This window comes from Nicotiana tomentosiformis, chromosome 3 (assembly GCF_000390325.3).
Source record: "Nicotiana tomentosiformis chromosome 3, ASM39032v3, whole genome shotgun sequence".
Taxonomy (NCBI): domain Eukaryota; kingdom Viridiplantae; phylum Streptophyta; class Magnoliopsida; order Solanales; family Solanaceae; genus Nicotiana; species Nicotiana tomentosiformis.
In genome coordinates, this window is record NC_090814.1 from 130,992,407 (window position 1) to 131,006,876 (window position 14,470).

Below are 14,470 nucleotides of genomic sequence, written 5' to 3' on the forward strand. Positions count from 1 at the left end.
ATGTATACATTCTAAAAAGGCAGGGGATTCAATGCCAAGCTTCATTGGTGATGATCTAGTGATCATTTTGCCTTGATAACAAGCATCACAAGAAAAATCATTATTTGCAAGAATCTTCAGGTTCTTTAATGGATGCCCGCTTGAATTTTCAGTAATTCGTCTCATCATTATTGATCCAGGATGGGCCAAACGTCCATGCCAAAGTATAAAAGTATTTGAATCAGTAAACTTTCGGTTTACGATAGAGTGTGCTTCAACTGTACTAATCTTTGAATAGTATAAGCCAGAAGATAAAGTTGGTAACTTTTCTACACTGCATTTCTGGCCAGAAATATTCTTTGTAATACAAAGATATTCCACGTTCATTTCATCTATTGTCTCAACATGATATCCATTTCGGCGTATATCTATAAAACTCAACAAATTTCTTCGGGACTTGGAGGAGAACAATGCATTGTCGATAATAAGTTGTGTTCCCTTAGGCAGAAATACAGTAGCTCTTCTGGAGCCTTCAATCAAACTTATATTATCAGAAATTGTAGAAACATATGCTTTTTTCTTATGCAAATAAAAAAAGTATTTCTGATCTTTGAATATGGCATGAGTTGTTCCACTATCAATTACACAAATATCTTCATGATTGGTCTTTGATCCAAACATAATTTGAAGATTATTTATATTCTTCAAAATGACATAAATAAAATAAATATGAAAGTAAACATTATTTTCAAAGCATAACTTTTATTTATGTACAACAATTACATAACCATACTATCTACTACAAACGATAAAAATTAAAATATTTACATTTCTACAGATTCACTACCGATCACATGACTTATTTTTTCTTCTGGGAGTGCAAAATAATCAGCTACATCCAAATGCATGAAGTCTAAATTATCTTCAGAAATAAAATTTGATTCAGCATTTTTCTATGTCTTCTTCAGGGAGGCTTGGTACAGCTCCGCTAGGTGCTTTGGCATACGGCATGTATATGACCAGTGCCCTTTTCCTCCACATCTATAGCATGCATTTTCTGGCTTTGCTACTTGTACCGCTTCATGCTTTTGTTCCTTCCTTTTCCACTGCTAGTGGTGAGGAGGGTTCTTTGGTGCATTGTTATTATCATGATTAGAGTTTCCTCCCCGACCATGGCCAGGACCACGACTGGGGCCACGTCCTCTTTCACGCTTAGCTTGGTAGAAGTTCGTCTCATTCACTTCAGGAAATGGACAAGAACTAGTAAGTTGGCTTTCATGGTTTTTCATTAATAGCCCATTATGTTGCTCGGCTACAAGAAGATTTGAGATAAGTTCAGAATACTTTTTGAATCCCATCTCTCGATATTACTGCTGCAGGAGCATATTCGAGGCATGAAAAGTGGTGAAAATTTTCTCCAACATATCATGATTAGTAATATTATCATCACATAGTTTCAATTGGAAAATAATTATGAACATAGCAGAATTATACTCACTGATAGATTTAAAATCTTGTAGCCTTAGATGAGTCCAATCATAACGTGCCTGTGGAAGAATGACCATCTTCAGGTGGTCATATCTATCTTTCAAATTATTTCACAGTATGACTGGATCTTTAACAGTAAGATATTCCATTTTCAGGCCCTCATCAAGGTGATGACGTAGGAATATTATTGCTTTGGCACGATCTTGGTTTGATGCCTGATTTTTATCTTTGATGGTGTCTGCCAGACCCATCGTATCAAGATGAATTTTGGCATCAAGCACCCAAGACATGTAGCTTTTGTCCGATATATCCAGGGCTACAAACTCAAGTTTAGAAAGATTTGACATTATTTAGAAAAAGAAAGTTCGTACCTCTGATACTTTCAAAGTATTTTCTCGAGATGGCAGAGTCTCGTGCTAATAACGTGTTATAAAATAAAGACTGTAAAGTAAAGACAAGTATAGAGAGAAACTGATATATTATTCAAACTTCAAACTTATGTACATAATGAACTCAAAACTCCTCTATTTATAGAAGAAAGGAAGCAGCTGCGAGACTTTTCAGGAAGCAGCTGCAAGACTTTTCTTTAGCTGCTTGTAAGCTGTCTGCATGAGCTACTTGCAACCTGCCCGTTTAATAAGAAGCTGCTGCAAATCATTTCATTGAGCTTCTTGCAACTTGCCTGAATCAGCTACTTGTAGATAAATTTCAACAGAGTACTAAATGGATAATCTTCTTCAGAAAAATTATCTGTAGTAGAGTAATAAATGGATATCCACAATATAATTATTTTCATAATATAATTTTTATTTTAAGCTCGAGTATTTTATTATATAACGCAAATAGAAATTATTGGGAGCAGTATGATAGAACAACAAGATATTCGTTTGAAAATGCAAAACTAAAGCTTAAAACAGAATCTTTGAGCTTGACGTCGGATAGCTCTAGAATTTGATTTCTTGAATGTTATCCATTGGGGAAAGTTTGTTTGTCACTAACTTATTTGGAAATCATTGACTAACTGTAATACAATTTCAAGATAACAATTTCCTGATTGCAATTTGTAGGCTTCTGGAGCACTGGAGTGTCCTTGAGTTTGTAATGCGCTGATAAACGTACAAATTGGGGGGGGGGGGGGGGAGAAGGTGAAATAGCCTATTTATAACTAGTAATTAAAAATTGAGAAATTTTTTGACTATTAATTTGTTATAGCTATCATTTATTTAATTACTTCCTATAGCTATATTTTTACTTGTTATAGAGTGTATTCGATGTATTCAAGCTATTGTATTCATGAATACAATAACAAAATTCGGCGAAAAACAAGTAAGTCCAACTAAACATAAGCTGTATTCATATGTATTCGCGAGCTGTATTCGTGAATACAGTAATAAAAATCTGCGAAAAAAAAGGTGTTCAGCTGTTTAAAAATGGTAAGTGAATCAATTAACGCGATAGACTCCTAATATAACTCAACAAACTCAATTATAACACGCAAAATTTATATTTTTACTAAAATATTTTTTAGTGGTATCTTTTAAAAATAGATTTATATATTAAAATTATATAATTATATTGAATACAGTTAAATACATACAATACATTGAATACATGAAGTATAGCAGGTCATCTATAGTGCAAAAATATATGAATACATACTGCAGATACATTTGAATACATAAATTATATTAATAAAAAAATATATATGAATACATACTACAATACATTGAATACATATTGCTGAATATATACTGCTGGACAAAACAGTAAAATAAAGTGAAGCTTTGAAATTATATATCAACTTGAATACAGTTAAATACAGTGAATATATTAAAAAAGTAGAAAAATTAAATTCGTGAATACAATGAAATACATGGAATAAATCAAGATACATTGAATACAATGAAAATAAAGGTAACGGACTCTTCAAGTTCCTCAGCTCCAAACTCCGTCCCCAATCCACCGATATCCAGGCCGCCGCCATGTGAGGAGTCGTCCCCGGTACCAACGCCCTCTGGGTCGTCCAGGTAGTGAATCTCTCATTTCTGCTTTGAAAAATTTGAGATCTGCACTTGTATTTCTCCAGATCTTTGTTTCTCCTCTATCTTTTTCTATTTCGTTTTGTCTTGTCTTTTCCATTCAATTCCGATACCAGCGAAAATCTATCAACTTTAACACTTACCACAACTTTTTGGAGCAAAAAAATTAAAAATTTCGCGAGACAATTGAGATGAATAAGTGGAGAATCGTGGTTGTATTCATGGAGAAGAGAGAGAGAGAGAGAGAGAGAGAGAGAGAGAGAGAGAGAGAGAGAGAGAGAGTGGGGGGAGGGAGGGGAAGATCGTGGTTAAGTTGTATACAGAAAGTAGGAGAGAAAAAAATATTACCCAGCGTATTTAATGACTAAACAGTAGGAAGTGACCATAAATACATATTTTATTATAAAACCTAAAAGGTAGCTATAGAAAATAATATTTTAAAAGAATATTTATTTATAATAAATAAGGTGTAAAACATTGCTATAAGAGGTAAAATTTTCTTAAAAATTAGCCATAATTTCAAAAGTAATCGAAATTTAGTCATTTTTTCATATAAAAATAAAATCTAAACAAAAACACCCTTGAAAAATTCGAAAAAATCCAGCACAATGTGTCGGAGTTCGAAATTTTTGCATATGAGATTCCAGTATAATGTGCTGGAGTTCCAACAGAATATACTGAAAATTTATACGTAGAAGTTCTATAATCCAACATATTATGCTGGAGCTTTTCATGTTTCAGCTAGGGTATTTTTGTCCTGATTTTTTCTCCACATAAAATAGTGATTATTTTTCAATGACTTTGTAAATGCTAACTATTTTTCAATTACTAGCCCGAAAACTGGGTAGCTCATGCTATTTTTACGTACAAATGATTTAAGAGAAACTATCAGCTATATATGTCCATTTATAAGTAGTTTATTACAAAAAATTGATCAATTCATTAAATATTACTAATATTAGCCAAATATTACCAATATTAGCCTACTAGCTATTTGTTTCCAAAAAAGGTTCATTTTTTTGAGTGGGGTATCATTAGAATAGATTGAGTACATCTTAAGGAGTTTGAATATCAGTTTTTGAATGATTTGGCTGAGTTTTGAGGTGGTTTGAATTGAAAATTCGAAGTAGAAGATGAAACATGAAAAAAATGATATGTGTATCACATTGTGCATCATTTGTGTATCACATATGTATCATATTTATATCAAATGTGTTACACATGTATATCCATATATACTTGTGTGTATGATACATATTTGATACATGTGACGCGAAAAAATTTATTGAACTCGATTTTAACTACAAATTTTGATACCAAATCACCTCCAATCTTTCTCAAATATTGTATATTGACTCACCTATATCTTTTCAGTGAGTTTCAACCTTACCCATTGAAAAATATCCTTTTTTGCTTAGATTTTTATAATTTTGTATAGATATATATATTTTTGTATTTCATCACTTTGTTTGCTACCTCATCTATAAAAAACATTTTTTGTCTTGCATCTAATATTGTTGATCACGCTTAAAAATATGGAAGGAGATCTTTGCGTGTAATACTTGGAGAGAAAGAACCTTATTTATTTGGTTTTTCTATTTTTATATGTGTTTGGCTAATTTTGATAAATATATGATTAATGGCTAGAGATTGGTAAGTCGGAACTTTTGATACATTTATGTAAGATTCTTATGATTTAAACAAGCCTGTTTTCCAAGTTTCTTTTCTTTTTTATGGGCCTAATTAAAGTCGTTTGTAGGATAGGCCCAAACCGTATTCCATTGTAAGGCCCATTATTGAGACTAACCAACCTCTGCTCCAAGAATGGGTGGGCTATAAATATAGGAAGTTTTATATCCTATAGCAAACTATTAGAGGCAATATCACTTTTAGCCACTCGGCTGAAACTTTAGACAAGTTCTAACCCATAAATCTATTATGTAATTTGAAGTCAAAAAATTAATTATAACAGCTAGCCAGTGAAATAAAAATCACAGTAGTCGTATTCTAAACCCATGTCAAATATTTCTCAAGTAATTTTTTATCTTAGAAATCTCATTTACAGTAATAAAAAATATATCTTCTGTCCAAAGCAATGTAAAGTATAAAACTATTTCAGTCAAATAAGTTTTCAATTACACAAACAGAACAATTCGGTCAAAAGTCTAAAAAGCTAGTGAATTCAAAAAAATATAATATTTTCAAAAGAGAAAAACTTACTTAAAAACTCAACTCAAGAAGAAAAAATACAGACAAATAACGAGATTATATGTGTGTGTGTGAGAGAGAGAAAGAGGAAGGGAGGGAGGGAGAGAGAGAGAGATGTACATTTCACAATGTATACAAGATAAATTTTAGATACACAAGCACGCTCGAATACACTCAATATACACAAATGACACACTGCCAAACTTAGAATATATTGCATATATAGTTTTAATATTGTATAACAGTATCTTAACAACTTCTATATAAAATTAATATATAAGTACCATGTATATACAACTTTATATGAGTGTATATACAATTTTTATAAAAAATTACAACTTTTAAGAATTAACTAAAAGAGAAAAATGTCACGCCCCAAACTAGGGGAAGCACGACTGGCACTCGATACTGTATTCGATCGAGTTAGCCACTAAACATACTAGCTAACTAGACTGGGGGCCCAACATATCGGGCAGCATAACATCTGAAATACTAAGCCTGGACCATAAGGTTATGACATGAATAACAATAAGCCATATAAACATAGGTAGACAAGCCAAAATAATAAAATACTAGCTGGCCGACGAGGCCGCGACTGAAGACATACATGCCTACACACCTATATATACATGCCAAGCCTATGGGCTGGAAACTGAAAGCAGCAAAAAGAAACCCAGAATATTGTGTCCACAATAGTCTCTAAGAGTGTCATAAGCACTGTCGGGATAAGACCCCAACTATACCCAAACTGTACAACAAAAGTAACCATCCTATGAAAGCTCCAGGAAGAGGCGGAGCTTACCAACTCACAGCTGAACCCCGAAATCCTAGTGGAGGGGTCGATCAGAGCCCCTACCTGGACCTGCACGCACGAAACAAAAATGCAGTGTCCCTAGGCAACGGGACATCAGTACAAATAAAAATGTACTGGTATGTAAGGCAGAAAATAGAATCATACATAGCTGATGTAAAAAGGTAATAAAGATACCACCTGACACTGAAACTCTGATAGCCTCCATGGCCGACATCCAACCTCATAGTAATAAAATATGTATGGTATGCTCGTGTAATCGTATGTCGTGAATACATATATATTGATGTAAATGCATGACATACCCAACCAAATGCTAGCAATGGCGGTCTCTCCCGGTAGCTAACCGGTATCATATTGCCAACCCGTGACCATCTATATAATATATATAGTCTTTCGGGCAAATAGGCCCCTTACCTCCGATTATAGCTCGAAGTCCATGCATAATATGTCATGTATGATATGAACTTTGAATGCACATAATAGGCCATAACAAGAACTTAGCCAACCTTGGCTCATTGGTACTCTTATTCTCATAATCTCATAATCACCTTCGTATCGCATACAAATGTCTCGTGGAACCTCATATCTTTTTTTAATAAGTTTGAAAACTTAACTCGACTTTTAGAAAGATAACTTAACTCTGAATATGTTCATAAAAAGCTTCAGGTGCTTCACTTAGTCTTTATACCTGATTTCTTGATAATTAGTAAAAGAAAGTATTTTAAAAAAAAATCAAATGTTTTAGTAGTTTAAACATAAAAATTATATTTGAGAATTTTGAAATCGACGTGTCACTTTAGAGATTTTAAAATATACTTTAACAAGGAAGAAGGACTGATCACCAATACTAAATGCCTTTATTTTTAAGTCACACAACCCAAAGATGAATAAGAATTCATATATATGGACATATATTTAAGAAAGCCGACAAAATGACATATATAGATGTCGAATATCCTTTTTAACCGAACGAGTGGAATATCAACCTAATAGCATCATGAAAATACTTCAGCTACGATACCAATGCCTTTCACAGAAGGTCTTTCCAGCAAAATAATAGTAAAATATCACATTTGGCGTGTTAGGAATTTCCCAAAATTCGTGCTAAAAGGAAGGACGAAGCTTAGCCTTAACATACCTCTCCAACGAACGTCCGAATGCCTGTAAATTCCTTCACGAAAGTTATTCCTTACGTCCTAAGATTCGAAACCACTATATATATGCAGCTTATACTCACCTATAAACAGTTCATAAATGAGTTTAAATCGGCAGATTTGCCATATGACCCTAACTTGACGAAACGCCCGTAGAATTTTGTAAAAACAATCATAAAAGAGTCCCAAGATGATTACCTTGGTAAACCAAGTATAAATCCTGAAGAACCAGCAAGAACAACAATTTTTTATCTTCCAAAAATAGCTCCAGACACAGCTAATAGAAGGGAAAAACGATTGCAAAGCGTAGAGATTGCGCTTCTAGGCAGGGGGCAAACTTTAACGATAGAAATCATTAAAAATGCATCTTAATCACTCAAGAACACCATGAAACCCTCTCTTAAGCTTTCTCACTATTTTGGGACGAAGATGAAATGTTTTGGGGTCTTAAAAGTTGGATTTTCTGACTTATACCACTTGTTTGACCCGACCCGGTTTGCGACCCGATTTCAGCCCGGATAGTCCGCGGTAAAATAGTCATAACGTTTTACTCCAATGTCGTTTTGATGTGAGATTTCTTTGGTTGCAAACTAGACTTGTAGACCTTCGATTTGGTAGGTTGTGGGTCCCATAACTCTTTATATATTGGGAGAAATGATCTGATACATTTGACCCAAAGTTTAGAAAATTTATTAGAGAAATTTACGATAACTTTTGCTGACCTTTATTTCGCAACTTGCTTGACTCCAAAACTTAATATGTGACCAGTGTGATATTATAATACCTCATAAATGGAGAAAATCAAGATCTTTGCAAAATCTTCCAAAAATAATAATTTAAGATTTAGAGGTCGAATTGTTATTGAAATTCGATAAAATTTGTATGGTTGAACTCGTATCGGAATGGGTGTTCGGATTTGGTAAATATTATGTCGGGTTTCGAGATGCGGCCCCGCGTTGACTTTTGTTGACTTTTTAGAATAATTTTTTAAGTCGGCGTTTAATTATCCGGAATTATTTCCGATGAAGCTTAATTGGATAACACCAAACTAAATTCCAGACCAGGTGATAAGTAACTTCAATTCAATATAACACTTTAAACATGACTAAGTGATAATTGACTAAGCAGTAGATCAGCAAGTGAAGTCTTCAAAGTAGCAGGCAATTTCAGCTTAAGCATACAAATTTATCAACAGAACAAGTGTAAACAGATTTGATAGTTAAACACAATGAACATATAGATTTAGACATGGTTATGAAATCAACAATTTAACTCGTCATTTCTACATTCAAAGGATAGTTACAGATGAAGTTTCTACAAACCTAGCAGCAAATATCAACAGAAGAACTTGACCAAATAAAGGTCAAAAATGGAAGGTGAAATCCAGTAGCAGAAAACAGCAACAAACCCAGCAACTAAACAAGCAATTCTACAGCTTGAATGCCACCCGAAATCCCAGAAATGTGAAGCAAACGAGTAGAAAATAGACCAGATTTGAAAATATCTTTTGTTTGGTTGTTGCATTCAACTTTTAAAATCTTTTCTTTTGAGATATGAGTTCAGCTTCTAATTCCAAAGATTTTTTATTTTTGCTATTTTGAAGATGAGGCGTGTGTGAGATGAAAAATGAGAGTGAAGATTAGTGAAAGGGAATCTCTAGAATGCAGAATCAAATCACTGAAAATGCAGAAAAAATGAGTGTGTATTTATAACAGCATTTTAGGGCAACAACTAGATTTTTCTAATTTATTTCCACCCTTTTAACTTTCTGTTATTTACCTTTTTCCCCCAAATTCTGACCTATTTTGTTTTTTCCTTTGCAGAGGCAGTCGCTTTTTCTTTTTCTAGAAGTTTCTTCTCTAACTAACTAAGATTCCCTAAGCTAAAATCCCCAATAACTCCTCTATTTACTATTATTTACCCCTATCTAACAGTATCCGCATGGGCCTTAGGCCAACAGGCCTACTAGCCATGCATTTCCCATGTCCAAACCTCAAATTTAATGGGCCTCCCTGTCAAACAAGGCAGGCCCAAATCTTATGCTCAAAATAAAGACACAGAAACAAATCACTTTCCTAAAAATAAATAGAGAATTCAAACGAAATTGAAATCACTAACTAAACAATCAATTTATTGGTTGAAAAACAAACAAACACAAAAAATTAACCTGCAACTTATTACTGACTATTCTAGAAATACACAATTGAAGATTGTTTAAGATTGAAACACTAATTGACTTGAGGAAATGAAAGAAGGAAGAAACAACAAAGAAAAATAGAAGAAAAGAAAAATGATGATGAAGAAGAGGAATTATTAATCAAAATAAAAGGTATGGGATTACCTAATTAAGCTCAAACGAAATGACTGAAAGGATTTCCAGAACAACTCCGACCAATTCATAATCATTTGTCCAAAATTCGGCGGCTTTGGAATGAACCAAAACCAACGTCAATTAATTGTTCTTGTCAAGAACAATCAATCGACGTAGGTTCTAGGTGAACACGAGTTGAGTCCACTGAGGAATCGAGAAATAGGCAAACTAGGGTTCTTGCGATTTCCAGATCTAAAATTTTGTGAAATTTGGTGGGGATTTTGGGAAAATTAATGGTAGTTTAGTGAAGAGGGGAGGCTGGGGGTTGTGGCGTGATAATTTGGTGTGGTTTGGTGTGGTGTCGTCGCCGTAGGCGATTTCCGGCGGCGGCGGAAGGTGGGGCACGAGAGAGAATAGAAGAGGGAGTGTGTGAAGGGTTTTGAGGGTTAGGGGACCCGGTTCGGATAGTTATAAGAAAAAAATGTAATCAGTTCGTGATAGTTGGATTGATTTTGAGGGATGGTTGGGATTAAACGATGCCCAAACAGTGTCATTTGGTTTAGTAGAAGAGCTGGGCCAGGTTGGACCTAATAGGGATGGGCGGGTGGTTTCTATAACTGGGCTGCTGCATTTCGTTAGCCCTAATCGAAAACACGACTGACCCAATTTCATCCATTTCCTTAATTAGTTAAATGATTCTCTTTTCAATCTTAGCCATTTTAAATCCAATTGAATCTATTTTGCAAAAATGACTTGATTAGAAATTGGACCAAATTAAACTAGTTGATTAGTCAAAAAATGTAAAGGAAGCAAACTAATGTAATTTGTTTTGTGATTTTTATTTTAACAATGCTTTTAACCTAAGATTAATTTCTAAATGCAATTAAGATCCTAAAATACACTAAATGAAAGATTAAAAAAATATTTTTGATGATTTTATGATTTAAGATATTCCTAATTAGGCTAAAAATGCAGCTGTTGGAATCGCACCTGCAGAATTTTGGATGCAGAAGCGAGGATTTCACCGCGTAAGCAAATATGGAAGGGCATGGCAGTGGTCACAGGTGCGAAAAATTTCCCGCACCTGCGGAACCGCAGAAGTGGGAAAGGGAGGCGCAGAAGCGACTGCTTTCGCAGATGCGCAGGTTGCATCGCACCTGCGAATGCACAGAAGCGGAAAGGAGTCCGCAGGTGCGATGGGGTTGTTGGCAGTGGTCTTTTGAAGAAGCGAGAAGGGTCTCGCAAAAGCGGCTTCGCAGAAGCGCAAATATGTCAACAGAAGCGGAAACTGGGCAGAATGTTTAAGGACCAAAAATGGTCATTTCGTCATTTTCGTTTCAGATTTTTGGAACTCGGATTAGGGCGATTCTGGAGGGATTTTTCACAAGATCGGTTAGGTTAAGTGTTATATATCCTAAAGTGATTATATTTCATGAATCTATGGTTATATTCGCATATTATACACTCTTAGTCTTATCCCACAGGTGCAAGTTAACTTAAACCTTCCGAACGCGCGGGGTGCTACCCGAGCCATTTCTTTAACCATGAACCTTTGTTTAAGGGATTCCTTTGACTTAAAGCTTTAGTTTAGTTCCTTGATATTACCACACATTTTCAGTCTTATTCTCCCAATGTGCTATACCCAATCATATATACCTAATATAATCACGCCACGTTACGTATATTACGTAAGAGAAGAGAGAAACACCTGGGGTCTCACAAAAAAAGTGAAAGACTAGGAATTCATACAAAATATTTATTACAAAAAAGAAGAAGAAACCCAATTGTCTTCTCCACAACCACCAAACTACTTCCTATTATACACAAATTACAATCCCTTTTTTATCTTTTACAAAAAAGAATTAAATTTTTAGTGATCCAATCTAGAAAATATAATATTGCATAAGCAAAATTATCCATGATATAAGAAGAAGAGGAAGAAGGTGATGTATAGATTGTACACGTACTATACATATTATACACTACTATAGTGTGTATAGACACTTTTTTATATATTGTTGAACAAATATATATATATATATATATATATATATATATATATATATATATATATATGTTTTATACACTTAAAATATATAATACGCTCGGAATACACTAAGAATACATTATCAAACTCGAAAAATACTGTATATAAAACTTTTAAATACTGTATAACTATAAATATATATATCTTCTATACACATATAACAGTTTATATACAATTTTTATACAAAACTACACTTGCACAATATGTATCAATTGTGTATAAAATATGTATATACTATACTATATAATATTATATAGTGTATATATACTTTCTCTCTCTCGCTCTCTCTCTCTCTCTCTCTCTCTCTCTCTCTCTATATATATATATATATATATATATATATATATATATATATATATATACACACACACATCATCCAACTACCCCATTAAATCCAAATCCACTATCGGGGTGTTGTCACTTTTAGCCCGCGCCAAAAACTAATTACATATGATAGTCGAAAAAGTGTATAAAACTGTATAATTTTTGTATATAACATAAAGAATGTATATATATGTTTTCCTTTACATATAATTTTCCTTTCCTCACGAATGTGTGTGTATATATATATATATATATATATATATATATATATATATATATATATATATATATATATATATATATATATATATACAGTTTTTATATATTTTTTTGGCTATTATTTTTACAGTGACTATCTAATGTCTTTTTTCGCCTAAGCAAGACTTGCTTCGTGAGGAAAGTTGATGAGCACTACAGACACGAACTGGTACTAGTTGCAAGACAACTAAGTTCTATTTTAAAGGAAATTTGCCTTGCCTTAGGGAAAAGGGTTAGCGGTACCATGGACATCCGGATATGAAACAGTCGGGGGCAACATCGGAGAGCCAAGGTCTCCAGGAAGCTATACAGAGAATCCAAGCATCTCAGTACCATACTGGAAGAATCAGTTCTTCTACAGCAGTGGCCGTGACTTCAAGCTACTTAGGGCATCAAGGCCGCAAACCAACCACCACTTTGAAAACTCACAGTTTTTCTTTGTTTGAATCAGGAACAAAGCAATGCAGAATGGTGATTCTCAAAGGACGAATATCACCAAAGGTAAGTCCCTCAAAATCTCCATTTTATTTTATTTTTCAGCATGCATCACTACTGTCTATACCTCTCATTTTCATAGCTTAACCCAGATAGAACCGTTTCGCCTAGGGAGATCGAGCTCATAGTTCCGGGTAGAAGTACTCTTCGCTCAGGGTATTTTATGTAGCTTAACCCAGGTAGAACCTTTTCGCCTAGGGGGATCCAGCTCATAGTTCTGGGTAGAAGTACTCTTCGCTCAGGTTATTTTACATAGCTTAACCCAGGTAGAACCTTTTCGCCTAGGAGGATCTAGCTTATAGTTCTGGGTAGAAGTACTCTTCGCTCAGGTTGTTTTACGTAGCTTAACCCAGGTAGAACCTTTTCGCCTAGGGGGATCCAGCTCATAGTTCCGGATAGAAATACTCTTCGCTCAGGTTGTTTTACGTAGCTTAACCCAGGTAGAACCTTTTCCCCTAGGGGGATCCAGCTCATAGTTTCCGGGTAGAAGTACTCTTCGCCCAGGATATTTTACGTATCTTAACCCAGGTAGAACCTTTTCGCTTAGGGGGATCCAGCTCATAGTTTCCGGGTAGAAGTACTCTTCGCTCAGGATGTTTTACGTAGCTTAACCCAGGTAGAACTTTTTTGCCTAGGGGGATCCAGCTCATAGTTCCGGGTAGAAGTACTCTTCGCCCAGGATGTTTTTCGTAGCTTAACCCAGGTAGAACCTTTTCGCCCAAGGGGATCCAGCTCATAGTTCCAGGTAGAAGTACTCTTCGCTCAGGTTATTTTTCGTAGCTTAACCCTGGTAGAACCTTTTCGCCTAGGGGGATCCAGCTCATAGTTCCGGGTAGAAGTACTCTTTGCTCAGGTTATTTTACGTATCTTAACCCAGGTAGAACCTTTTCGCCTAGGGGGATCCAGCTCATAGTTCCGGGTAGAAGTACTCTTCGCCCAGGCTCGCTTTTCGGAGCTTAACCTAGGTAGAAACTTTTCGTCCAGGGGATTCATTTTCATTTCAGTAATACAGGGCACCATCCCCTGGTTACATTTCTTTTCCGCAATACAGGGTGTCATCCCCTGGTTACATTTCCATTCCGTAATACAGGGTGCCATCCCCTGGTTACATTTTCTTTCAGTAATACAGGACGCCATCCCATGGCTACATTTTTTTTTAGTAATACAGGGTACCAACCCCTGATTACATTTTCTTTCAGTAATACAGGACGCCATCCCATGGCTATATTCTTTTCAGTAATACAGAGTAATAATCCCTGATTACATTCTTTTTTCGTAATACAGGGTATCAACCCCTGGTTACATTTCCTTACCAGTATCAGGGTACACCAATCCCTGGTCGCTTTTCCAATA